The sequence below is a fragment of the Haemaphysalis longicornis genome, unplaced genomic scaffold (assembly GCF_048455015.1).
Source record: "Haemaphysalis longicornis isolate Haplotype H1 unplaced genomic scaffold, Haemaphysalis longicornis Haplotype H1 scaffold_5, whole genome shotgun sequence".
NCBI classification, from domain to species: domain Eukaryota; kingdom Metazoa; phylum Arthropoda; class Arachnida; order Ixodida; family Ixodidae; genus Haemaphysalis; species Haemaphysalis longicornis.
In genome coordinates, this window is record NW_027526385.1 from 204774121 (window position 1) to 204800411 (window position 26291).

The following is a 26291-nucleotide window of genomic DNA, read 5'->3' on the forward strand; positions in this document are numbered from 1 at the left end:
TTCGGCTGTGCTGTGAAACAATCTCCGTAAGACCCCCCGACACATCGGACAGCACTTTTTCCCATTTCGTCATTTCCTTCAGATGTGCACATTGATGGTGTGCAGGCTAGACGAAGGCCATCAGGTGCGGCGTTCTAGTTGAGCAGCAGGCAAATCAAAGCGAACACGCTTGTCGAAATATTTCCTAAGTGACAAAAAGAGGGGGACCATGCATAATAAGGGCGAGCCGTGCGTGTCTCCACTGCAAGTCCATTCTCAGCCTCCCGGCATGGTTGCGACGTCGCCTGCGTGGCCAGGAGCTTCATGTAGGGGCGTTCTGTGACGGGTGTGGCTCGGGAAGGCGTGGGATGGTGCAACCGTTGTGGACACGGTGGGCACAGTGGGCACGGAGGACAGGGGGGCAGGCATGCCGGAGGAGACGCTTGACCATGGGTGTCCGTTTCCTCTGTGCGTCGGGGCTTAGAGGCCCAACACGAGGATGATAGCGGAGGTGTTCCTTGAAGTGTTTCGTCAGGACTGCGACACCCTCGAAACTCGCGTGCAGAGGGTCGGCGGCGGAGAAGCGCCAAGAGAGAAGTTTCAGAAACCCATGATCTATGTAGAAAATCCGGGGCCCCAGTACCCCTCCACGGCAGAGCTGTCGAACTTCCTGGGCTTTGCATGAGAAAAATATGGTGTTTTTTTTAAGAATTGAAGTAACTTTTGGGGCTGAGGCTTCATAACTTAGAATCAGATTATTAGTTGGTTGGGCAAGGGGCAGCCTTGTAAGGACCAATAGTTCATTCCGATCAAGTTTGCTAGCGCGTTTTACTGCGTCATCAATATTCTGTGCAGGGTATTTCTGCTTTGTAAGGGAGTCACGGAGTACTCCACATTTTCTGGTAAATTCGGCTTCTTGCGAGCATACTCTTTTAAAGAGAACTGCCTGACTGCAAAGTATGCTGGTCTTGTTATGCTTTACGTGGCTGCTTTCAAAGTGTAAATATTGATGGCGACCTGTGGTCTTTCTGTAAAGCTTGGTGGTTAATGTTTCCGTCATGCAATGACACTCAGACGTCAATAAAGGTCATTGTTTCAGCCGAATATTGGTGGGAGAAAGAAATTTGTGGGTGGCAGTTGTTTAAATCTCTAATGAAAGAAAGAAGTTCTTGTTCATTGTGTTGCCAAATCAGAAAGATATCATCGATAAAGCGTCAGTAATAAAAAGGTTTAAGAGAACGTTTGTCGAGAAATGCGGTTTCAAGTTAGCACATAAAAATGTTGGCGTAGCTTGGTCCGACCCTCGTGCCCATTGACGTTCCATTTGTCTGAATATAGTGCATTTCATCAAATTTTAAGTTATTAAGCTCTACAAATATTTTAAGCAACGTTGCCAGTTATTCACTGTCGATGGTATTAGATTCGTGCAAGGCGTCATACGTTTCGATGACAGCTCGGACCCAATCGTCGTGAGGGATATTGGTGTACAGAGAAGTGACGTCCAAAGTGACGAGTAGTGAGTCGGGCGGGACGCGAAGTTCAATATTATCACTCAAGAAATGGTTTGTCTTTTACAAACGAAGAAAATTTAGTTGGCATTCTGTTTATCAGCGAGTCCACATAACAAGAGTTTTTCCGTTACCGTGCCGATGCCAGCTACGTTAGGACGACCTGGATTATTCTGCTTATGTATTTTCGACAATAAATAAAACCTACGGGCGACAAGACTAAGAGGGACAAGTGATTTTACTGCATGAGCTGCCATTTTTATTCTTTCCGCCAAGGTTTGAAGGGTTTCCTTTATTAGAGTTTCAAACTGTTCCGTCGGATTATTATGAACACGTCTATAAAAAGAGCTGTCGATCAGTTGTCGTATGGCTTTATTGGCATATTCACTTCTATTCATAACTACTATTGCGCCTCCCTTATCAGCCTGTTTAATAACGATGTCACTTCGCGTCGCAAGACTTTTAGGTCCTTTGGTTTCCTCTGCCGAAAGGTTTTGGTTTCCTCTGCCGAAAGGCATTGGTTTCCTCTGGCACGGAGGACGGATACCACTTGAAGTTTAGGGATGGGTGGCCCGAGAATGCTGAGACGGGTCGACAGTTCGCGGGATGTCTCTCAGGGTACTCCGACCATTGGCAAGAGCTGGCGAAGACTCCGAAGACTTACGACGCACTAGGAGACAAGATGACCTCCGAGCAATTTCTCAGGCGGTGCGACGAGAGGTTGGCGATCTTCCTGAAGGAGCGGGGAAGTGATAACTTGGACATGTTGGCGACAACAGCAGATCAGTACTTGGAAGCCCATTGAATCGTGAATCTCGCTCGAGAAAAGGAAGAAAAGGGGAAACCAGCGATGGTTGCTGCCAAAGCTGGCACCGCGAACGAATGCAAAGGAAAGCCGCTTGGCTTTCTGTGCAACAAGCCGGGGCACCAAGCTTCGGATTGTTGGTCAAAATCACGAGCACAAAAGTAACCACCGTGCTGGAAGTGTAAGAGGACAGGACACCGACCAGCAAATTGCCTTGCAAATTCAGGAAAACGTGGGTAAGCATCATGCTCCGTCTTAGGACCCCAGAAAGCGCAGTATGACGAAACGATGGAACCTAAAGATGACAGGCAACAGGTAAATTATAGTAAGGGCATGTGCGATAGTACCCAAAACAGTACAACTTGCGATGGAGGTTCGAAGCCGTTACCGAGAGTAGAGGGCTATCTAGAGGGAAAACCTGGTACTGTGTTACGGGATACCGGATGTAATACAGTAGTAGTCAAAAGGTCAGTCGTACCAGACTGCAAACTGACTGGTAGCACCCGTACCATCCGCTTACTACACCGGTCTGCAAAGAGCCTACCCCAGGCTAGGGTGTACGTCGATTCGCCGCTCTTTAGGTGACAGGTGCTTGCTGTTCGAATGGAGAACCCGTTGTATGAAGTACTGTTGGGAAACGTTCCGAGTGTACGTGCAGAACCGGACCATATTGCAAAGCGGGAACAACGACCGAGTCTCTCTCAGACTGACCGTGAGCATGTTGGCCGTAAAAAAACCTAAAGGCACCACTCTTTTGAATAGAGAACGGCAAGGGAACGTGTCAGCAGCTGCAGGGAAAGAAGGGAAAAAGCCAAGAGAACTGCTTGTGCAACAGATCAACCCCTTAGATATCAGCCCGGAAGAATTACGGAAATTGCAGCGCGCAGACCCCACGCTGGAAACTTGTTTCACGGCTGTGGGAAGGAAAATCACGTCCAAAAATTCGGCTGTCACTGAGTTTGTGCTGATACGTGACGTTCTTTTCCGACGCCACCACACGGCAGAACGGCGAGAATTGGAGCAACTTGTAGCCCCCAAGAATCTCTGGAACAGCGTGATGAAGATGGCTCATGAAGGTCTTCTGGCTGGTCACCAGGGGCAACGAAGGACTGCAGACCGGGTCATTGAAGAATTTTATTGGCCGGGTGTACAAGCCAATGTTATACGTTTTGTAAAGTCGTGCGAAATCTGCCAAAGGACGGTATCAAAACATATCGTCGGTAGAGTTCCTTTGGGAAGTATCCCCATAATTGACACGCCATTTCAGCGGGTCGCAATTGACATTAACGGCCCTCTGTCCCTAACTTCATCTAAGGGAAACCGATACATATTAACGATGGTAGACTTCGCTACGCGTTACCTGGATGCGGCAGCACTACCTAGTATTGAGACCGAGCGGGTAGCGGAAGCGCTTGTAGAAATGTTTTCCCGTGTCGGAGTTCTGCGAGAAATAGTGAGCGACCGTGGGAAGTCGTTCACCTCGAACCTTATGCAGGAACTTGGACGACTGCTCTCGTTTCGGCAACTACCCACAACTCCCTATCACCTCATGGCCAACAGACTGGTGGAAAGGTTTAATGGAACTCTAAAACAAATGGTCCGCCGTATCTGTCAGGTAAAGCCGAAACAATGGGGCAGATACCTAGCTCAATTGCTCTTCGCATACCGTGAAGTTCCACAAAGGAGCCTGGGATTCTCCCCATTCGATCTCCTCTATGGTCGCTTCGTAGGGGGCCCGATGTCAATTCTTAAGGAAATGTGGACAGGGGCCAACATTGATTGCGATACGAAGACAACATACGGATATGTCATAGAGCTTATGGAGGGACTGCAGAACCCGTGCAAGGTGGCGCATGAAGAACTCCAGAAGGCGAAAATGACACAAAAGAAGTATTACGACAGACGAACAAAAGCTCGACCACTAACACCAGGGGACAAGGTACTGCTGCTTCTACCTCTAGATACGAACAAGCTGATATTAACATAGAAGGGACCCTCCACAATCGACGCCAAACACAGTAAATATGACTACCTGATAGACCTTGCAGCCCGAAGGAGCCTATTTATTATTAACCTTCTAAAGAAGTACGAGGAAAGAGAGTCCGAGACTGCAGTACCGCAACACGCCACCGTTACTGTTCACACGGACACTTCTGATGGCCAGGACATACCCTTTGCTGCTCTACATCAACGAGAAACGTATCGAAATGTAGAAGTAGCAACGACCTTGAGCGATCAGCAGAAAAACCAGATCAATAAACTGCTGGAAGAGTTTTCCGACCTTTTTTCGGATGTACCGGGAAAACAAACGTCGAGTGCAAGTTGAGCCTAACCACTTTCGCTGAAATGACATTTTTGGGGCACATTGTAGGGAACAATCTTCTGGGGCCCCGGATTGAGACGTTAGAGAAAATCCAGGCTGCAAAAAGACTACAGACGAAGCAAGAAGTTCGCTCTTTTTTTTTGCTTAACTGGATATTACCAGGAATTCGTACCCAATAACTCCACTGTGTTCGCCCCTCTGACGGAACTCACCAAAAAACGAGGTACTAACAAAATCACCTTGGAAGAATCTCACGAACGAGCGTTTGTAGCACTACAACGGCTCCTATCAACCAGCCCAGTATTACGGTCACCGCACCTTCAGGAGCCTTTCATCCTACGCACGGATGCATCATCCTCTAGTATTGGAGCTGTTTTAATGCAGCACCACGAAGGGGTCTTACATCCAGTACCCTACGTAAGTCGAAAGCTCCTCGAGCGAGAAGCTCGCTACTCCACGATCGAAAGAGAAGCGCTGGCACTTGTGTGGGCCATTCAAAACGTTGATGTTTATCTGTTTTGAAAGAAATTCGTGCTGCAAACTGACCATCAGCCTATTGCTTACATAAACTCTGCGAAACAAACAAATAGCCGGGTGCTCCGCTGGAGTCTGTTACTCACTGAGTATGACTTCGTGGTGGAATACATCAAGGGCTCCGACAACGTAGGGGCTGACTACATCAGCCGCATTTGACTTCCACATACCCTCTCATCGCTTCGTTCCACCGTTTCAAAGCAAACTCGAGTTCACAATTTTGGTTTCATGGATTGGTCACCTTTTCCCTGAACTGAACGGACATCTGTGAGCAACGATTTTTTTAATCTACTTCTTAACGTGTGTGTGCATTCGTACTCCGTGCGCTTGTGGAGAAGTTGTTTTTTTTTCAAACAACTTTCTTGAGCAGGGGCATAATGAGAGGAACAGACCCAAGTTTCGTTTTTTTTCCTCGTGTGTTGTGTTTTTTTTTTTAATTATTACACTCTGACATGGGCCGTGGGTGACCTCGAGCTACCATTGCAACACGGAAGAGAAGACGACAGGCTGTGGGCAGGTGGCGCGACAGCTGGGCATAAATCGAGGGGAGAAGAGAACGAAGCCAGAAGGGCTACGAGTGGGACGTGCGAAGATGCTCGTGCAATAGAACGACGGGCTAGGCGAGGTTCCAGAGGAAGAGCTCCTGCCATCGTTCCTGTTGCGGGCCTTCACCCAGGGTGTGCCTACCTCATCCGGTACTGGTGGCTTGTTCAAGGACAAAGGGGTGGCCTCTTGAGCGGCTCCTGCCTGGGCGCAGCTGCCGAGTGCGGGCCTTTGCCGACGCTACCGAGGCGACCATCTCCGGGCTCGTTCGTGAGACGTGGTCCTCGCGAGCTCAGCTGGGATCAGACATCGGTGCGCTGTCCCGTGTCAAGCACCGCACACGTAGAGCAGCTGTGTGCCGGCGACGACCCAGTTGCAGCAGTCGTGCCACGCCTGCTCTCGCTCACTTCGATGGCCACATCAACGGCCGAAGACAAACCTGAGAAGGCGTCGGGACCTGTCCGTGAGACGACGCCTTTAATATTCTGAACCATAATCGCGAGGAACGTTGGTGTGGGGTAGAATAGACAGTAGCTCTAGCATTGCCGAACTTTATTTTGTGGTCAATTGTCATGTGAGACTGACGCGAAATGCCGATGTATTTTGTTTTTTCCCACCCGTAACTCAGGACTAGTGGGACAGATAAACGTATTTTTTTTTCCGTTCACAATGTCTCTGTCGCCTCCTTTCTCGTCCGACAGCACATGAAAGCGTGACGAACGTCCATTCACCATCACAACGGCTTTTACGTAGTCGCCCTAATTGACACGGGAGCCGACTACTCGGTAATGAGCGGCTTATTCGCATCGAAGCTGAACAAAGTTACAACATGGGACGGTCCGCATATACGCACAGCAAGAGGCCATCTCGTAACGCCAAGTGGAACGTGCACATTACGCGTCACCATAGTCGGCCCCACGTACCCTGCTGAGTTCATTATTTTGCCTAACTGCTCCCGCGACGTAATTCTCGGAATTGACTTTTTGACGGACAACGCCGCAATAATTGATCTGCAGACCAAGTCGATAAATTTTTCCTCTGATCACTCCACCACGCCGCAGCCGAACCCCGATCACTGTGACGCTGTACGGATCGCCGACGATCACGTTACCCTACCACCCTGCGCAAGCTTGATGATCGCCGTGTACTGTGAGGATGATGCTCCTGACATCGACGCTATCGTAGAGAGTGATCAAAGGTTGCTTCTCGACCACGGTGTCTCGGTCGCAAGAGGCATTGCGCACTTTAGGCAACGCAATCTCACGTTTTGGTCACTAATTTCACCGAAGAGTACCAAGGGAGCTGCAAATGCGTTCCTCGTAGAAACGAAATAAGCAAGTGACATGATCGCGGTTGCAAAGCACACCCGAAGATACCTTCAAGCTTCCGCAGCCCCTCGACATAAATCCGGCGCTAACTCAAGAACAACGGCACAAAGTATTGGCTTTGCTGCGTCGCTACAGCGAGTGTTTTTTGATGAGTTCAAAATTACGTCAGACAACCCTAGCGAAGCCCCGTATTATAACCGAAGATAGAGCCCGACCTACCCGACAGTCACCCTAACGCGTCTCTTTACACGAGCGGGAAGCCATCCGGACTCAAGTCAACGACATGCCCAACGACGATATTATACATCCATCAAAAAACCCCTGTGCTGCGCCAGTCTTACTCGTAAAGAAAAAAGACGGCACACTAAGGTTCTGCGTTGACTTCCGGTGACTGAACAAAACCACTAAAAAGGACGTCTACCCCTGTTTCGAATAGACGACCCCTCGACAACCTATGCCATGCCAAGTACTTCTCATCGATGGATCTGAAGAGCGGCTACTGGCAAATTGAAGTGGATGAGGAAGACCGAGAGAAGACTGCATTTATAACCCCGGACGGCATATACGATTTCAAGGTGATGCCTTTTCGGCTGTGCACGGTGCCAGCAACGTTTCAGAGAGGCATGGACAGTGTGCTAGTTGGTCTGAAGTGGCACAGTTGCCTCGTATACCTCGACCACGTTGTGGTATTCGCCCGGAATTTCGACGAACACCTTCCAAGGTTCGAGTCTGTACTCAAGGCCATTCTTACGTCGGGGTTAACGCTGAAGCCTGAAAAGTGTCGTTTCGGCTATGAGGAGCTGAAGTTCTTGGCCACGTCGTCAACGCCGCGGGATTCCTACCTGACCCGGCAAAAACCTTAGCCATTTCGAACTGCCCAAGGCCGAAAGACAAGAAGGGCGTGCGAAGATTACTCGAACTGTGCGCACACTACCGGCGCTGCGTCGCAAACTTCGCCCGCACTGCAGAGCCACTCAGACGATTGACGAAAGATAGCACGCTTTTTAGCCGGGAAAACTACCAAGAAAAGGCGTTCTGCGAGCTGCAAAAACGCCTGCAAAACCCGCCCGTGGTCGCTCATTTGGACGAAAACGCCGAAACAGAAATGCACATGGAAGCCCGTGGTATAGGTTCGGGTGCCGTCCTCGTCAAAAGCAAAGCGGTTGCGAAAATGTAATCGCCTATGCCAACCGTGGTCTGTCGAAGGAGGAGAAAAATGTTTCTGCCTCGGTGAAAGAGTCCTGGCTATCATAAGGACCATTTCAAAAGTCCGCCCATACGTGCATGGTCGACCATTCAAGGTTGTAACAGACCACCACGCGCTGTGTTGGCACACCAAATTGAAGGACCCCTCTGGCCGCCTTGGGCGATGGAGCTTGCACATGCAGAAATTCGTCCTTACAATTGTCCATAAATCCGGAGGGAAACACCCCCTGTCAATCCACCACCGCAAAACTCCGTTGCCGACAGCACGTTCTTCGGAGTCGTGACTGAGAGCGATCTAGCTGTTCAACAGCGTCCGACCCATAGTTACGCGTCATGATCGACAACCTGGAAGGACGCAGTATCGCCGGGCCTAGGGCCTTCATACGAAACGTACCAGCATTCAGCCTCAAAAACTTTGTCCTTATGAAGAAAAATTTTAGCCCCGGAACAAGATCGAATTACCTCCTTGTCATCCCTGCAGATCTTCGTGACAAAGTTTTGGAAGCGCGCCACGACGACCCGTCTTCCGGACATCTCGGCAATGCTCGCACAATTGAAAAAATCAAGGTGAGGTACTACTGGCCCAGCCTTACATCCGACGTCACCTAGTACGTCCGGAGCTGCCGTGACTGCCAGCGACGAAAAACGCCACCGACGAGAGCCGCTGGACCTCTGCAGCCGGTCGCCGTCCCGTCAAAGCCCTCCAACAGATTGGAATGGACCTTCTGGTCCCGGTCCCTACATCCCGATCCGAGAACAAGTGGATTGTCGTAGCGACGGACTACATGACGCGCTACGCAGAGACCGCCGTTCTACCGAGGGGGACTGCACAAGAAGTAGCGAAGTTCTTCATGAACCAAGTTGTGCTGTGACATGGACCGCGGAAGTCCTAATTACAGACCGCGGAATGGCCTCACTGCGGAGCTTATGCAAGGAATCATACGCTATAGCAACAAGGACCACCGAAGAACGACGGCGTACCACCCCCAAACGAATGGAATAACGGAACGTCTCAAAAAGACGATCGCGGAGATGCTGTGAATGTACGTCGATGTTGAACATAGGACTTTGGACGAAGTGCTCCTGTATGTCACGTTTGCGTACAACACGGCTACCCAGAAAACCACGCAAATGAAGCCGTTCGAACTTGTCTAAGGAATACTGCCGACTACGATGCTTGACGCCATGCTTCCGCATGTAGAAGACGACGACCTCAACCCCGACGTCCAAGGATACCTTAAGCGTGCGGAGGAGGCCCGCCAGCTCTCTCGAGTTCGTACAACGGACCAGCAGCTGGTGGATGCCGGGCGCTACAACCTCTGACACCGAGACGTCGAGAACCACCCACGGGACCGTGATTGGGTTTCGACTCCCATCCGACGACGCGGATTCAGTGAGAAGCTTCTGCGACGGTATTTCGGACCCTACCAGATTCTAATACGTGTCGGCCAGCTTACCTGCGAGGTGATTCCCGATGGCGATTCCGGAACACCACTACGACGCACGCGGTCCGAAGTCATCCAAGTAGTTCGCTTCGAACCTTACTGTGCAAGATGACGGACGTTTTTTTCTTGTTTTTTGGGACTGCCTTTGATTTTAGCATCGAGTCTATGCTCTGTTAGAGGGGGGTAATGCCGCAAAATATGTATGGGTTTGTTTATTTATTGTTTGTTTTTACTGCCGTGCCACGCCCGGCTGTGTTATCTGCGTTCCAAGCTAGGCGCGGCTTCCATTCTTTATTTTTCTTCTACAGGGGCTATCACATTCAGATAAGCAGACTGTTTTGCCCTAACGTCGCTAGCCCAGAATAATCTTCCGTGATCTACAATGTTCTGCATGTGAATCGACGGTTCCAGAAACAATTGCGCCGAAAGATAAAAGCCTGCAGATCAGACGCCGCGGCATTCGAATCGCTGGAGCTCACCTGCACACGTCGCTTTGTTGAATGCCGCTTTGACGCATCTGTACTTTTTGAGTTGTTAGGGGAGCACAAGTTCGCTCCAATAAACTTGTTTTCCTTGAAGACAACGGCTTCGTCTTTGACTTCGTGACAATATGTGTATATATATATTTATATATAGCCTAACAGGGTTTAACGCTGGTCATCCACTCTCGACATGTCTTGGACACTCGAGGCACGGCCCGGGGGTTAACAAGAAGCATCACGCCGAATAGTCCGACTGGCGCTGACTACCACACCCAAGTGCACGAAAAAAAACCTCAACATAAATGCGCAAGAAAGTAGTAAAGAAAAAGCCCCGCCGGTAGCGTAGTGGTCATCAAACCAGACCAGTATTCTTGAGGTGGTGGTTTTGGATCCCACCCGGCGGGCGTTTTTCACCACTTTTTTTGTGACTCAAAAAGTATTCATCTCTTTCTGTGACCTACCGCATTCCCCCCTCGGCTTTTCGAGGTTTTCTTAACTGCTAACCCTTATTTTGTCTTCATCCACAGAATCCCTCATTTGCGATTTGTGTTTCAGTAAATGCATAGCGAGGGCCTCTGTTCTGGCAGTCTTGGTGCCTCAGGTAGCTTAAGAGGATTTAACGCTGGTCAACCTTTCTCGACATGTTGTACACACTCGAGTCACGGCCCCGGGGTTAAAAAGAAGCTCCCCTTCACCACAAGTAGTCCCAGCGGCGCTGGCTACCATCCACCGAAACAGAAAAAAACACAGAAAAAACGCTATATCCTCAACATAAAACCCAAGAAAGTGGTTGGGAAGCAGCCCCCCCCGGTAGCGTGGTGGTCATTGCACCAGACCAGCATACTGGAGGTCGTGGGTTATGATCCCACCCGGCGGGCATTTTTTCACCTCATTGTTTATACTAAAAAAATATAAATCTGTTTGTATGACCTATCGCATTCCTACAAATACATGACTGCCAACTTTTATTATATATATATATATAAATCTATATATATATATATATGTATATATATGCATATATAATCTTTGGTGGCGTAGTGCAAATTTGTGAGTGATTTATTATTTACTTTCTGGTATAGTTCATTGTTTTATTGCTTTCTCAGTCACGTCTTCTTTTCCACTCAGTTGCCTTTTGGTTTCCATATTGTCGTTTTTTTTCCACTCTTGTAAAAACTCAACCGAATTTTAAAATAGGAATAAACAAAACAATTTCGACGAGACTTCATTGCGTGGTTTCTAATCCTATTGCCTATCCATAAAAGATATATTACACAATTACATGACTGAAGGCCCGTACACGGACCGGTATATACAAAGGCACAATTACAGAAAGTGATGCCACATCAGATTCTACCAATTTTTTGTATATTTAGTCATATCTTCCGCACAGGGATGCATGTGTGTGAGAAGGAAACGGGGCAGCAGAAACTGGTTTTGTTTCCTTCTTTATTCGCGTCGGCTGATTTTTTTCATCTATCCGAAAACCTCATAGCAAGAGCGGCTGTTGCTGGTAAAGCAAAAACCTAGAATTGCACGTGCCTATGAAAAACATGTATTCCTCATGTGCGTTTGCGTCTCCCCCTACCCTTCACCGCTGCCGGTGACAATTCAATGCTCTCCCCAAAGACGCTTTCATTGATCGCCCTCAAAAACAGCACATGCGCTCGCTGCCACTCTCTCTATGAGGGAGTCACGCAGCGCTACTGGGTCCAAAGTATTTCTTCCACGAACACCACTCGCGGTCATGCCACACATACTCGCCCGCTCTAACTGCTGTTCATTCAAGTACACTAACCCAAAATTTAGAATATTTCCGCAAATTCTCTGAAATCGTTTTTTAGGTCACCCTTATTCAAGCATTACCAAGAGCCATCTCCAATATCAACGGGCCGATCAGGCGCAAGTGTTTCACAAAACAGCCGTGCCACGCTGCTCATTACAGGCCTGTAATAGCTGTGACTAACCCGTCTTGGTGATATATTTCTAGATATTGTGCCTTTAGTAAAAGCTTGCCCCCTTTACTCGTGCGCAGTTTGGCAAAACATATTTGGCTTGGCAAACGTTTGGCAAAACAACGCAAAAACATATTTGGGTTGCTTGCTGCGTGTATCATTTGATTTGAAGGCAACTACATGCCCTAACAGTTAATGAACCCACTTACTCAAACATACGTTTTTAGTAGCCACAACAGGTTGTGGGCTTCGTTCTCTGAAAACACATCTATAACAGGTAGGCAAACATCGAGCGTAAGCTTTATAGACTCATCCGATTGGCGCTTTGCGTGGAACAAAGAGAAAAAGATTGCGGATTGGTTAAAACACCATTTTCCTGCCCTCTCGGCGTGTGCATTTCTATGTTGTTATCATTTGCCTTTCTTTTACGTTTTCTGTTTCCTTTCTTTTCTTCGTTCTTTTTGTCTTGTTCTTTTTGTGGCTTTCATTTTACTGTCATCACGTGGCTCCCAGAGCGCAACTGACGCAGGTGAAGGTGGCTGCCTGCTGCGGCATGTACCCATAGCCCCGGACACGTAAGAAGCTGAACTAGACAGGTGCAACTCTGCTAGGAAGCCTCTCTGGTAAATCGACAGCACTCCGTCACCACAGAATAATTTTGCCGCCCTTGTGTAGTTGTTCGGCCCCACTTCTGATGACTGACCAACCTCCCTGACGGCAATCATTCCCCAGCAGCTGTTTTCTTAGCAGACAACGGCGCAAGTCAGGAAATAAATGCAGTGCTTGGTTCTGTAATCTCTATGTAATCCCTCTGTAACGTGAACCTGGAAACGTTCAATGTGTGCCCCCTGCCTAATAAAGGCTACCTCATCTGCTCCACGAAGAAAGTGTCCAATATCAACTAGTATAAAAGAGAGTTATGTGACGTTAGTAGACTAGAAGACCTAATGAATCTGACTAGCCGGTTTATTCTGTTCTGCCAAGAACCTTAGAAAGAAAGAAGCACAGAGTGTTTCTTAGTCCACACAGAAATACCGGGGAACTTGGAGGCATTCTTCCGCCTTAACGAAACAATAGCAGGTATTGCCACTAAGGTGAACAAGTGAATAGGTTATAAATAGTAAATGCCTACCCACCAACAGCTGCAATCGTAGATTGTTTCTACTCAAGATTTACAAGTAAATTGAAAGATGGATAATATCCACCCCATCAATTAGGCAAGAGAAAAATTACCATAGTATTCAAACCTCATTACATGGCGTTTAGAGAATATAAAAAAAGCTTTTGCTTCCGTACCCACCGCAACAGTGGTGGAAGTAATAAAATCGAGGGAATAGGAGCGACGTATCTCCGCATTCGAAAGGGCATATATAAGGAATATACAGGCGGGGTAATTCTTCGAAACCACAGCGAGAAATTTCTATTCATAAAGATAATTAGGAAGGAAAAAAAATATGCCAAAAAGATTGACGGTATGCATGGAGAAGGTTTTGAGGCAGACAGGGTGCAGAAAGACCAAATTACAGATACACGAGGAATACCAGTGCCATTTAAAGTTTGGCGATGACATAGTCTTGCTAAGTGAAACTGTAGCACACCTAGAACAAAATTGCTTGAGACCCCGCATGGGGCACCTCGAGTATTCATGGTGACGGTGAGCAGCGACACCGCGGACACCGAGCTCCCATACATAAGCCGTGTCCAGCCGTGGCGAGGTGTTTAAAGATGAAGGGTAGAAGCCGTAAACGGTGGCCGTCGGAGCCTTGGTCAAGCTCCAGTCGATGGGTTTGCTCCCTGTCTACCAGGCAGGGAGCTGTGGGACCTCTTTGTCTGCCAGGATAAGGTCAAAGGAGAACGCACCCCCGTTTCTCTGCTTCCGAATGTATCATATGGCATTTTCCACCCCCCCCCCCACAAACAACGTGATCGGCCACCGAAAAAAGGCCGCTCTGGAGCTTCATTCCCACCATTGCCCAACAATTGCACCCCAAAAGCCAGATAACTATCCGCGCTTCTTGATTGTTGAATCTCTTGACAAGTCAAATCCCATCTATTCCCAGTCAGTGATCCTTATTACCAAATTCCTTGAAGGCATTCTGGGCAAGGCTTTCCATGCCAAGTAACTGAGAACCGGCGAAATCCTGGTCGAGGCGAAATCCAGCAAGCCGGCGAAATCCAGCAGAACTGGCAGAACCGGCGAAATCCAGCAGAACCGGCGAAATCCAGGAAGCCACCTGCCTCCCGAATCAAAATCGCATGGGAGATCTGGACATCAGAGTGACACCCCAACGTAGCCTCAATAGCTCTGAGGGTGTGATTTCTGAGCCAGATCTGATAAATAAGACGGAAGCCGATCTGCTCGAAGGTGTGAAAGGCGAGGGCGTGACGGCAGTGAGGCGCATCACCATGCGGCGAGATTATAAGCAAATCATACAAAGCATATAATCTTGACATTTGACCGTTCCACACTCCCCGAATCCATCAAAGCAGGTTTCATTCATTGTTCTGTCCGGCCGTACATCCTGAACCAGTGGCGCTGTTTCAAGTGCCAACGGTTCGGGCAATGCACTGCCGCCTACTGTGGTCAACTAACATGCCCCAAGTGTGCACAACATGATCATGCATCTGACAACTGCCCATCGCAAACCCTCATCTGTGCTAACTGCCAGGGACCTCACGGGCCCTACTCTTGAACATGCGAGAAATTCAAGCAGGAGAAGGAAATCATCACGGTGAAAGTCACTGAGAAACTTACCTTCCCAGAGGTGCGAAAGAGGTTCTCCTCTTTCCCCCTAGGAAGGTACACCGACGCCACTCGCCGGGGGGCGGAGCGGCGTCTGGTGTCCACGGGGACCTAGTTCAGCTATTCTGACCTGGTCCCGATCCCGCTCCCTTCTGGGTTGCCTCACGCAGCCCAACCCGGCACCACGCAGCTTGCTGAGGAAGCAGCGGTTGTGGTGCAGAGCACTTCTGTCGGGACTGGTGCTGCACCCTTCTCTACCTGCTCGTCCTCCAGTGCGTTTGAGGGTGCCGAGGGAATGGACACCACGGGCCCCGCACCGGTTCCCATCGTGACCGCACCGCCCGTGCCACCTCTGGTGCCCCAGACGGTGGCCGCTCAAACAAAGGGCTCCCGGGCGGAGGCCAAGTTCCCCCGGACATCTGAGGACGAGATGAACGTCGCACCGTTCTTGCCTGCAACGCACCGCAAGGAGCGGCCTCCCACGACCAAGCCAGCAGAAAGGACCAAAAAGCCAAATCCTAGAGTAACAGCCCCGAAAGACGACACATGAACACACACACAAACACACTCCAGTCATTCTTAAATGTAAATAATGGGAAGAGAAAACATCATTCAATGAAACTGCAGAGGGCTCCTTACAAATCTTTATGATGTCCATCAGATATCGCAGTCCAACCAGCCAAGTGTGATGTGTCTTCAGGAGACACATTTGAATTCCAATCACACAAATTTCTTAAATAGGTACATGGTATTCAGAAAGGACAGGGTTGGCTGCACACACTCTTCAGGTGGTGTGGCCACTGTCGCCCGGAAATCATTGGCATGCCACCCTCTCTCTTTAAACACTGTCCTTGAGGCTGTAGCAATCCGCACAATAGTATTTAATACGTTGATAACGGAATGCTGTATACATTACTCCTGATCATACACTTTCGAGCTCTGACTTCGAGGCGCTGGTCGACCAGCTGCCCGGTCCACACATCCTATGAGGCGGCCTGAATGCACACAACTCTTTTTGGGGCTCCTCCAGAACGGATGCCCGAGGTCGCCTGATAAAGAAATTTATTAAATCTCCAGGAACATGCCTTTTCAACAAAAAAACAGCCCACATTTTATAACTTAGGACATAATACATACTCACAACTCGACTTGGCTATTGGTTCTGCAATTCTCTTTCCTTGTCCTGAGTAGGGCGCGGGCACTGACCCATATAGTAGTGACCACTTCCCCACTTTCCTAACAGATATAGGTAAAGGCCCATGCCGTCCATCTTCCCATAACAGGTTTAGAGAATCGAAAGCAAACTGGAGTATATTCACAGAAACATCTAAACTACACCACACAACCATAAAACACCTACAGGTCGAGGAAGCAGCCCAACTAATCACGGTGCACATCCTCGACACTTGCCAAAAGTCTATTCCTCAGTCCTCCAGTGCGTCCTGCAACCCAAGGAGGCCCTGGTGCAACGAGGACTGTAGACGGGCGGGAGAGGCACAGAACAAGGAGTGGGGCCTCCTTCGCCGGTACCCCACGTCGGATAGCCTGATCTCATTTAAACGGGCAAAGGCCTTTCGAAAGCTTGTGCGTCGTGAGGCGAACAGCGAGAGTTGGCGCGCTTTCCTTACATCCATTAACTCATACACAGACACTCACAAGGTATGGGCAATAATACATAAACTTAATGGACAACATACGCATAGCCTACCCCTGCTCAGTACAACAGGGGACACACTCGAAGACCACGCTAACACACTTGCACAACACTTCCAACACATTTCCAGCTCTGCACACTACACAAACACTTTCCTGAGACATAAAAACCACTTGTGAAAGGAAGTCCTTACATGATAATAACAGGTCAAAATCTGGTTAAAATTCTTATTTTACACTCTATGAGCTTAGGGCTGCCCTGAGCTTATGTAAACCTTCAGCTCCAGGCGCAGATCAGATTACATACACCATGATACAACACCTACACCCAGATACTCTTGAAACACTCCTACACTTATACAACAACATATGGCTTTCGGGGCACATTCCGAAATCTAGGAGGGAGTCTATTGTAGTGGCGTTCCTGAAGGAGGGTAAGGACCCTTCTTCTCCCGCCAGTTATCGACCCATCGCCCTCACAAGCTGCCTGTGCATGCTTCTCGAGCAGATGATTAACAGGAGACTCGTGTACTCTTAGAGTACAATGGTCTTCTCGGGAGTTGCCAGGCCGGATTCAGGGTGGGGCGATCCACAAACAACCTACTCGTCGCACTTGAGTCGTATATAAGGGATGCCTTTGTCCACAAACAGTTTTGTGCTACCGTCGTTTTTGATCTTGAGAAAGTATTCGACACCGCTTGGCGATACAGGATACTTAGCGACCTTAAATCATTTGGTGTAAGAGTTGGTACTGCCCTTTCAAATGTTTTTGTGCAGGAAAATGGTGTGCCTCACGTTGGCGTTTTGAGCTGCACGTTGTTCATAGTAAAGATGAACTCACTTGGAAAGGCGTTGCCACAAACCGTTTCCTGTTCAATGTATGTAGATGATGTCCAATTATCTTTTAGGTCGTTAATACGTCAATTTGCGAACGCCAAGTCCAGCTTGGTGTTAATAAGCTAGCTGGCTGGGCTTATCGGAACGGTTTTAAGCTAAACCCAGTTAAGAGAACTTGTGTTGTGTTCTCCAAAAGACGTGGGATCTGGCCAGATCCAGACATCAAACTGAATGGTGTCGCGATTCCAGTAAAAAAACACAACCTAATAGGAGTTGTCCTTGATGAAAAACTTTCCTTTATCCCTCATATCAAACAAAGAAAACAAAAATGTCTTAAAACAGTGAATATTCTCAAGGTCTTGTCACATCAGTCGTACGGTGCTGACAAACAACTGCTGCTGTGAGTGTTTACCAGCCTGGTAGGCTCGCGGTTAGGCTATGGGAGTGTTGTGTATGGTTCAGGAGGGGAAACTGCTTTGAAAATGCTCGACCCAGTGGAGCACTTCGGTCTTCGACTTGCGTCTGGTGCTTTCCGGACTAGCCCTGTGCAAAGTTTGTATGTCGAGTGTGACAAATGGAGCCTAGGGTACCAGCGCGAGTATGTCCATTTATTATATGCTTTTAAAGTTTGATCAATGTCTCAACACCCCATTAAATCAATAGTGAACAATACATCTACATCCCAACTGTTTTTAAATCGTCCATCTATTTCTGCGCCTTTCTCACTCAGGGGGAGGAAGGAGGCTTCTGAACTTTCGGTCTCGGTTTTAGACACTTTCCAAACATCTCTCATTGATTCTATAGCCCCATGGCATCTTCGTCCTGTATTGTGTGATTTGTCGTTTATGCAATTTAAGAAAAACACGGTGCCCACAACTGCTATTTCACAGAATTTCATGTATCTCCAGGCAAAATAGGGCGCGGCAGAATTTTTTAAGTGATGCATCTAAAACATCCACTGCGGTGTGTTCTGGTGCACACCGACCCAGTTTCAGTGCTTGCAAAACAATGAATGTGAATTCCAGCATCTTTACGGCGAATGCATGTGGTATATGCCATGTTTTATGTCAAATTATGCAACATAACATTGCTAAGTTCATCATTTTCACAGATTCACTTAGCGTCGTGCGCATATTATCATCGCAAAGGCCTTGTAAAATACGTTGTCAATCTCGTTTTTAAATACTTGATGTCAGCGTATGCGTCCGGTGTGAGTGTGACCGTCTGCTGGGTTCCAGGCCACGCTGGGATCGCTGGCAATGAGTTGGCTGATGAAATGGACGCAGCTGCTGCACTCAGGAACACTCTAGACATAGCAACAGTGCCCTACACTGACCTTAAGCCACTCATGAGACAACACCTGCGTAAAACATGGCAAACACACTGGAGTGAACAGACAGACAAGAAACTACACGTAATAAAGCCACACTTGGGACGATACACAACGGACTCACACAACAGACACACCGAAGTGACCTTGGCAAGATTACGGATAGGCCACACACATGCAACACACTCGCACCAGCTCACTGGATCTCGAAGCCCCATAAGCAGCGGGTGTGGAGAGGGCCTATCCGTAATCCACGTACTCATCCAATGCAAGTCACATGACACAACACGACGCAAACACTTCCGACAACTATACAGACAACACGTTCTGTTTCACCCATCGTACTTTTTAGGGGACGAGCCCCAGTTTCCCACCAAGCATGTTTTTAAGTTCCTCACCGATATCAATTTTTCATCTTATCTCTTATGCATCATGACAATCTGGCCCTTTACACCAGTCTTCTTCATTAGCTTGAATTTTACTTTGTTTATTTTTACTGAAATTGTCTACTTTGACTTTCACGTCGCTGTCATAAAATCACTTTTGTTTGGCGCTTTTTGCGCTTAGCTGGCCTTACGCCATAAATATCCAAATATCATCATCATCAAATTTGCTTGAGACACTAAAAAAATAAAGTACGGCCATGTGCCTAAAATTAAGTTTGAAAAATCGAGTAAAATGACGAACAGGCATGCCGAAACTGAGTTCCTAACCTTAGGAAATAAAACGCGAGTAGAAGTAAAAGATTATAACTAACTCGGACATGTATTTACATTCTTGGATGAAACCAGCGCGAACTCAGACGAAGACGAATTAGGTGTAACACAAGAACAGCCGCTGGTGCTTGTGTTCCAACTAGCCCAGCTTGCAACCCTCCATATATTCAGCACTGAACTTAACCACGTGACACAAATCAGTCTCATAATATGTAAGGGGTGAGAGGCACTCGACATGCACACCATAACATTACAAACTAAGCTACGACTACTACTGAGAAGAAATATCTACATCCAGTGGATACTGCTGGGCAGGACATATGGAGATGAAAGTTGGCGCGTACTAAACAACTAAAAAGAAACCTTAGGAACGGTCAACCGGCCAGGGAACGAATCAATATTGGGGCAAAATTTAGAGATAGAAAACAAGCGTCCCAGAAAAGAGAGCAAATTCGAGAAGAATATATGAAACTTGAAATAAAGAAAAACAAGTGGCGTTGGGAAGACAGGGTAGTTAGAGGAAATGAGAACCGCTGGATCCCAAGGGTCATGAGTGAATACCGCTAGAGGGGTGTAGACTGGGAAGACCAATAAATCGATTGAAGAACGAAATAAGGAATTTCGGGGACAGGGAACGGCTCGAGCAGGGTGGAAAACCAACGGTTGGAGGTCGATGGAAGATCCCTTTCCGCAGAAGTTTAGCAAAGTGGGTTGGTGATGATGATGATTTAAAGTTATAAAATGCAGAAATAAAATATATTAACCTTCAATTATTATTCTCGTCAACGTGCATGCATAAATGAAAAAGAAAATTACGCAGTTGTCTAACACTAAGCACATTTCAAAAAACAACTTACAATTTCTATCCCGCCATTTTTTTTTTGCTATCTTTGACATATATTATCAGCTGTTATTATTATATATATGTTTTTAAAGAAACCATTATATACTGAAAAGAGGCATAAGTATTTTCTAGTGTTTATGCTATTTTTGTATTGTTGTAGATAAAAAGGCAAACCGGTGAAAATTAGTGCTTTTTGCGTGTTTACAGATACTTTGGCTGGTACGTATTTTTTGCGTCTCCCCTAAAGAAAACATGTTAGCCTATTGTGTGTTGGTGCACCAAATTTGCCCATTCATAGCAAATTGGGCAAACCAAACGCCCTCTTGATTATCCCACTGGCCCTGAAGATAATGTATTGTAATCATATTTATCAGAATATTTACCAGATATTTTACTGCAAAATATTGTTGTGTGAAGAATTACGCCCTGACGGATTCGGATATCAAAGTAAACAGCTTATTACTGATGTACCAGAAAAGGCATTACAACAAAGCCCACCGAATGGGGTTGAAGCAAAGGCGGCATGGCACTGAGGTTGTGAGAAACCTGTTTCAGATTAAGAGGTCACGAACTAAATACTACCTGGACGGAACACAGCTGAAATGTTTACCAAACTTTTGTGGTTTGAAGTGAAAGTGAAATATTCAAGTTAGAATTTCTTAAGGCATGTTTGTCACAACTAAGCGTTTTGCAATCATAACTATACAGAACCTAAAACAATGACAGGAATGGTCGATCTCCTAGGGTAAACCTAGAGACTTCAACGAAATTGGTACCAGCCGGCACTATTTTACTGTTTCATGCAGTTTTGACGCACTAGGGTAAGGGGAAGTACAAGCTAGAAGGGTTCGTATTAGTGTCCAAATTTGAAGAAAACATCCTAAAGTTACCCATATATAGGCTGATATTATCGCTATTAACACTCCTCTAAAACCGTTTTTTCTGCATTTTTTCTGGAACTGGGACTGTTGTCCCGGGTATTGAATAAAAAAATGGAGCTGTTAAGTTTCTAGTCACCACGAAAGTTATGAAGTGCAACGCAGTGATTCGCCAGAGAAACTGCAGTTCCTTTCTGAAGATTTTGCTACCAACCCGCATTCTAATTCCCTGCCTGTTTACCTCCTCTCCTGATAAATTGAACAGACAAAAAAAAATTGAATTCAACTTTTTTGCATTCGCAGTGCAATGCCTTCACTTAGGACCACTCACATTACTCACTTTATCTGGTGTTTCTTATTATAAAAAGGACAGCACCACGGGATATCATTTTATTTAGTGCTTGCATTCAATTCGCCCATCCACGAGCATTTGTGGCGCAGTTTGAACTTGTGTTTCTATTCCCCTTTTACTTAGTTTGCCTGCTATTGTTAAAACTAATCCAACATGAGTTCGTTATAAATAAACGCGGGTGCGGCGGGCTAAGTACGTACATGTGGCCTGAAATGTATCTGCAGTTTTGCGTCCGCTAAACAATGGGCAGTTCTGCTAAAAACAATAGGACCGTTTCGAACAGTACTGCCTAGGCAAACCTCTTGTGTATGGTTACATTTACTTTTGGCTAGAAGGTTCAATCAAGTAACAAGCGGGTATCCTTTCGAAAGCCACATCACTCTGTGTGTGTGAAGTCGCCAGACTGTTGGCGTCCATGACGCCTTGTGACACCATGACCCCAGATGAGCTAAGAAAAGCCGGGCCCCTAAAGTGCTCGCAACGAAAAATTGTACACTTTGATAGTAGAATACTGCTCATTGTACAAATTGATATTATATTTTTTTTAATATTGGTTATCGCAGTTTAACGATGAATTTATTAAGATACAGACAAAACGTCCGGAACCTCTTAAGTGGTTCTCTTTATTAATATTTACTTGACATATAGGCTTACGATGAATGGTTGGCACGGTTTTAGCATATCTGTATGTATGTTTAGTACACAAACAATGTAGGCCTCAATGACTAAACCTTTAAAGGTCAGACTCTTTACATGCACACATTGTATGCGACGTTCTCTGCTTGTTTGTTTAGCGATGTACAGCTTTTCATGTACTTCCTTACTCTTATCATAAAGCATAAGGTTTTGTTCTTCTAAAAAGATAGGCGATAAAGATAAAAGGCCAGACAAGAAATCTTTGCTCGAATTTTTTACCACACCTGTCAGACACCATTGTTTATTATATGCAGAATAAAAGAAAGAAATCGCAAATATGTACCTCTATTCTTGTAATGAAGCTTTCCTAAACAAACATCTTGATCAGTGTGTTCTGTACACCGAGCTTTATTATGGAATAGCATTAATATACGTAGTTTGAAGAAGACTTCATCCAGAAAAACACAGCATACCAAATCGATATTTTTAAATCATCGTTTATGAAAAGAACCAAAAAAGGCCCAACCTCGCATATCTTTTCCATATATTGCTCCTTTTCTGCAGATGTCTGCTCATTAGAAAAAGCGAACGCAACATGCCATGCAATACATACCTTTCATTCAGATTAGAGGACGATTCTGTGTACCACTCCTCTCCTGACTCACTCCGAAGCGAAGAACAATTTGGAGCTACCTTTGACAGAAATTATATAATATGAGTCGACATTTTGTATTGCTTTTTCGGGACATTTTTTTGGTTGTTGCGTAATAGTCAGTGTATTACTCCTTGTTTTATTGCTTATGCGTTATTACAATTTCTTAGTGGAATACAGTCTTAGTTTTAGTACTGTACTTAAATTGATGTATCCCCTTTAACTCTGGCCTTTTGTACTCCTAAGAAATAGAAATAATCAATAAATGCAAAAAATAGATAGATAGATAGATAGATAGATAGATAGATAGATAGATAGATAGATAGATAGATAGATAGATAGATAGATAGATAGATAGATAGATAGATAGATAGATAGATAGATAGATAGATAGATAGATAGATAGATAGATAGATAGATAGATAGATAGATAGATAGATAGATAGATAGATAGATAGATAGATAGATAGATAGATAGATAGATAGATAGATAGATAGATAGATAGATAGATAGATAGATAGATAGATAGATAGATAGATAGATAGATAGATAGATAGATAGATAGATAGATAGATAGATAGATAGATAGATAGATAGATAGATAGATAGATAGATAGATAGATAGATAGATAGATAGATGGTTGGATGGATGGATGGATGGATGGATGGATGGATGGATGGATGGATGGATGGATGGATGGATGGATGGATGGATCGATGGATCGATGGATGGATGGATGGAAGGAAGGAAGGACGGATGGACGGATGGACGGACGGACGGACAGACAGACAGACATACAGATAGATAGATAGATAGATAGATAGATAGATAGATAGATAGATAGATAGATAGATAGATAGATAGATAGATAGATAGATAGATAGATAGATAGATAGATAGATAGATAGATAGATAGATAGATAGATAGATAGATAGATAGATAGATAGATAGATAGATAGATAGATAGATAGATAGATAGATAGATAGATAGATAGATAGATAGATAGATAGATAGGTAGATAGATAGATAGATAGATAGATAGATAGATAGATAGATAGATAGATAGATAGATAGATAGATAGATAGATAGATAGATAGATAGATAGATAGATAGATGGATGGATGGATGGATGGATGGATGGATGGATGGATGGATGGATGGATGGATGGATGGATGGATGGATGGATGGATGGATGGATGGATGGATGGATGGATGGGTGAATGAATGGATGGATGGATGGACGGACGGACGGACAGACGGACGGACGGATGGATGGATGGATGGATGGATGGATGGATGGATGGATGGATGGATGGATGGATGGATGGATGGATGGATGGATGGATGGATAGATAGATAGATAGATAGATAGATAGATAGATAGATAGATAGATAGATAGATAGATAGATAGATAGATAGATAGATAGATAGATAGATAGATAGATAGATAGATAGATAGATAGATAGATAGATAGATAGATAGATAGATAGATAGATAGATAGATAGATAGATAGATAGATAGATAGATAGATAGATAGATAGATAGATAGATAGATAGATAGATAGATAGATAGATAGATAGATAGATAGATAGATAGATAGATACATTGATAGATAGATAGATAGATAGATAGATAGATAGATAGATAGATAGATAGATAGATAGATAGATAGATAGATAGATAGATAGATAGATAGATAGATAGATAGATAGATAGATAGATAGATAGATAGATAGATAGATACATAGATACATAGATAGATAGATAGATAGATAGATAGATAGATAGATAGATAGATAGATAGATAGATAGATAGATAGATAGATAGATAGATAGATAGATAGATAGATAGATAGATAGATAGATAGATAGCACTCATCCTAATTATCATACTCACCAGCCTATTGAAGCCCACTGCAGAACAGAGGCCTCTCCCAATAATGTTACTTGGGATGGATAGCTCGATGAATGGACGGATGGATGAATCCCAGCAAAGCTAGTTGCGGGCTACACAGATCCTAGAGATCTAAGCTAGCGATGCTGCAGATGTACGGGGGACATACCGCTGTGATAAAAACACATATATCCCGGTGCTATAACCGCAAATGTATATAAAAAATAATGACAATATATTGTACTTTCCACCTTCAATGATATTTCATAAGCTTTTTACATGATGTTATCTTAGGGGCATATTTAATAATGTTATAAAGGTAGGTATGCCAGACATGCAGGTATGTGTACACTGCCTTGGTTTCTTGTTTTTTGTCCGAGCAATAATTTGTAAATCAATGTCTAGTCTAGGTTATTCGACAATACTGAGACGAACATGTTGGAAATAAACTGCGTTTAATGCATGTATTGCGATCTTCGCCAGTCCACTTGGCATGGTGGCCTTCGTGTCGTGGGCTGTCATACCTGAAAACACGTCTTGCTAGTTACTCAGCACTTTGATCTTATTTATGGCTGGTTTCTGTAGTATTGGGTTCAAATTTTGAAGTGTATGAAGTTTTATATCTATAAACTGCATAAAGTTTTATATCGGAAGAAGCAAAATGATCAGAGTGTTTCACACACAGACAAAACACACCTTCAAACAAGAAACGCCGCATTGAAAATATGTTGCATTAAGTAACAGCAAACCAGTCGTGAGTAGCGCAAGGGCCCAAGACACGTCGGCAGCGTCACTTGTTTGATCGGATTGTGAGAATGTATTGACCAACTCTCTGCAAATAAACAATAACAGAAAATTCTGCATAGTAAAGGTATCTTTTTGAAACGACAGTGCTCCCAAGCAAGGTAAGCGTATGCACATCTGTGCAGAGCTTTTTCAAAGCACATACAAAACACTAAACAACTTAGGTAAATCATTTATATTGACTTCAAAATGTTATGCACTTTCCCAAACAAAACAAGCACTTAAGTTTTCATCCCCATCCCTTTTTTGCTTAGAGGGTACAGCTTTCATATTTGTAGGAAGAGCAAGGAATATGACATTTAATAGTTTAAATGCAGCAGAGACTTTCGTTAGATATATGACTGAAAGTAAACATACCATTTTTTTTATTTATTTTTATTCATTTATTTATTTATTGATTGATTTATTACTGTAAGCCTTTCTAATGCTCATTCAGGGGGGTCGTAGAAATATATACACTCGCCTACAAACAAAGGATTATCGCACATACCGAAAGAAACAGAATCACAAGATGCTCATGAAAATGAAACGAACCATGAAAGCTAGTGCACTAAATACTGATCGAATGGTGGTTGCAATGTAGGTTCAAATTTACATGACCAAATATTTCTCACTTAGTGAAATGATTAAGCAGCAATAAACTAAAAGCAGATTGGAAACAGACATGATTGAGTGGTGGCCCCGGCGCAGTACAAATATAGCGATTTTTAGGGAAGTACACCTTGGGAAATAGTTTAGAACAATACAAAATGGGCATATAATTAAATGGTTGACTGGTGCTTACACAAAAAAAAGAAATTTATTTGACAATAAAATACACATTTCTGAAGTAGC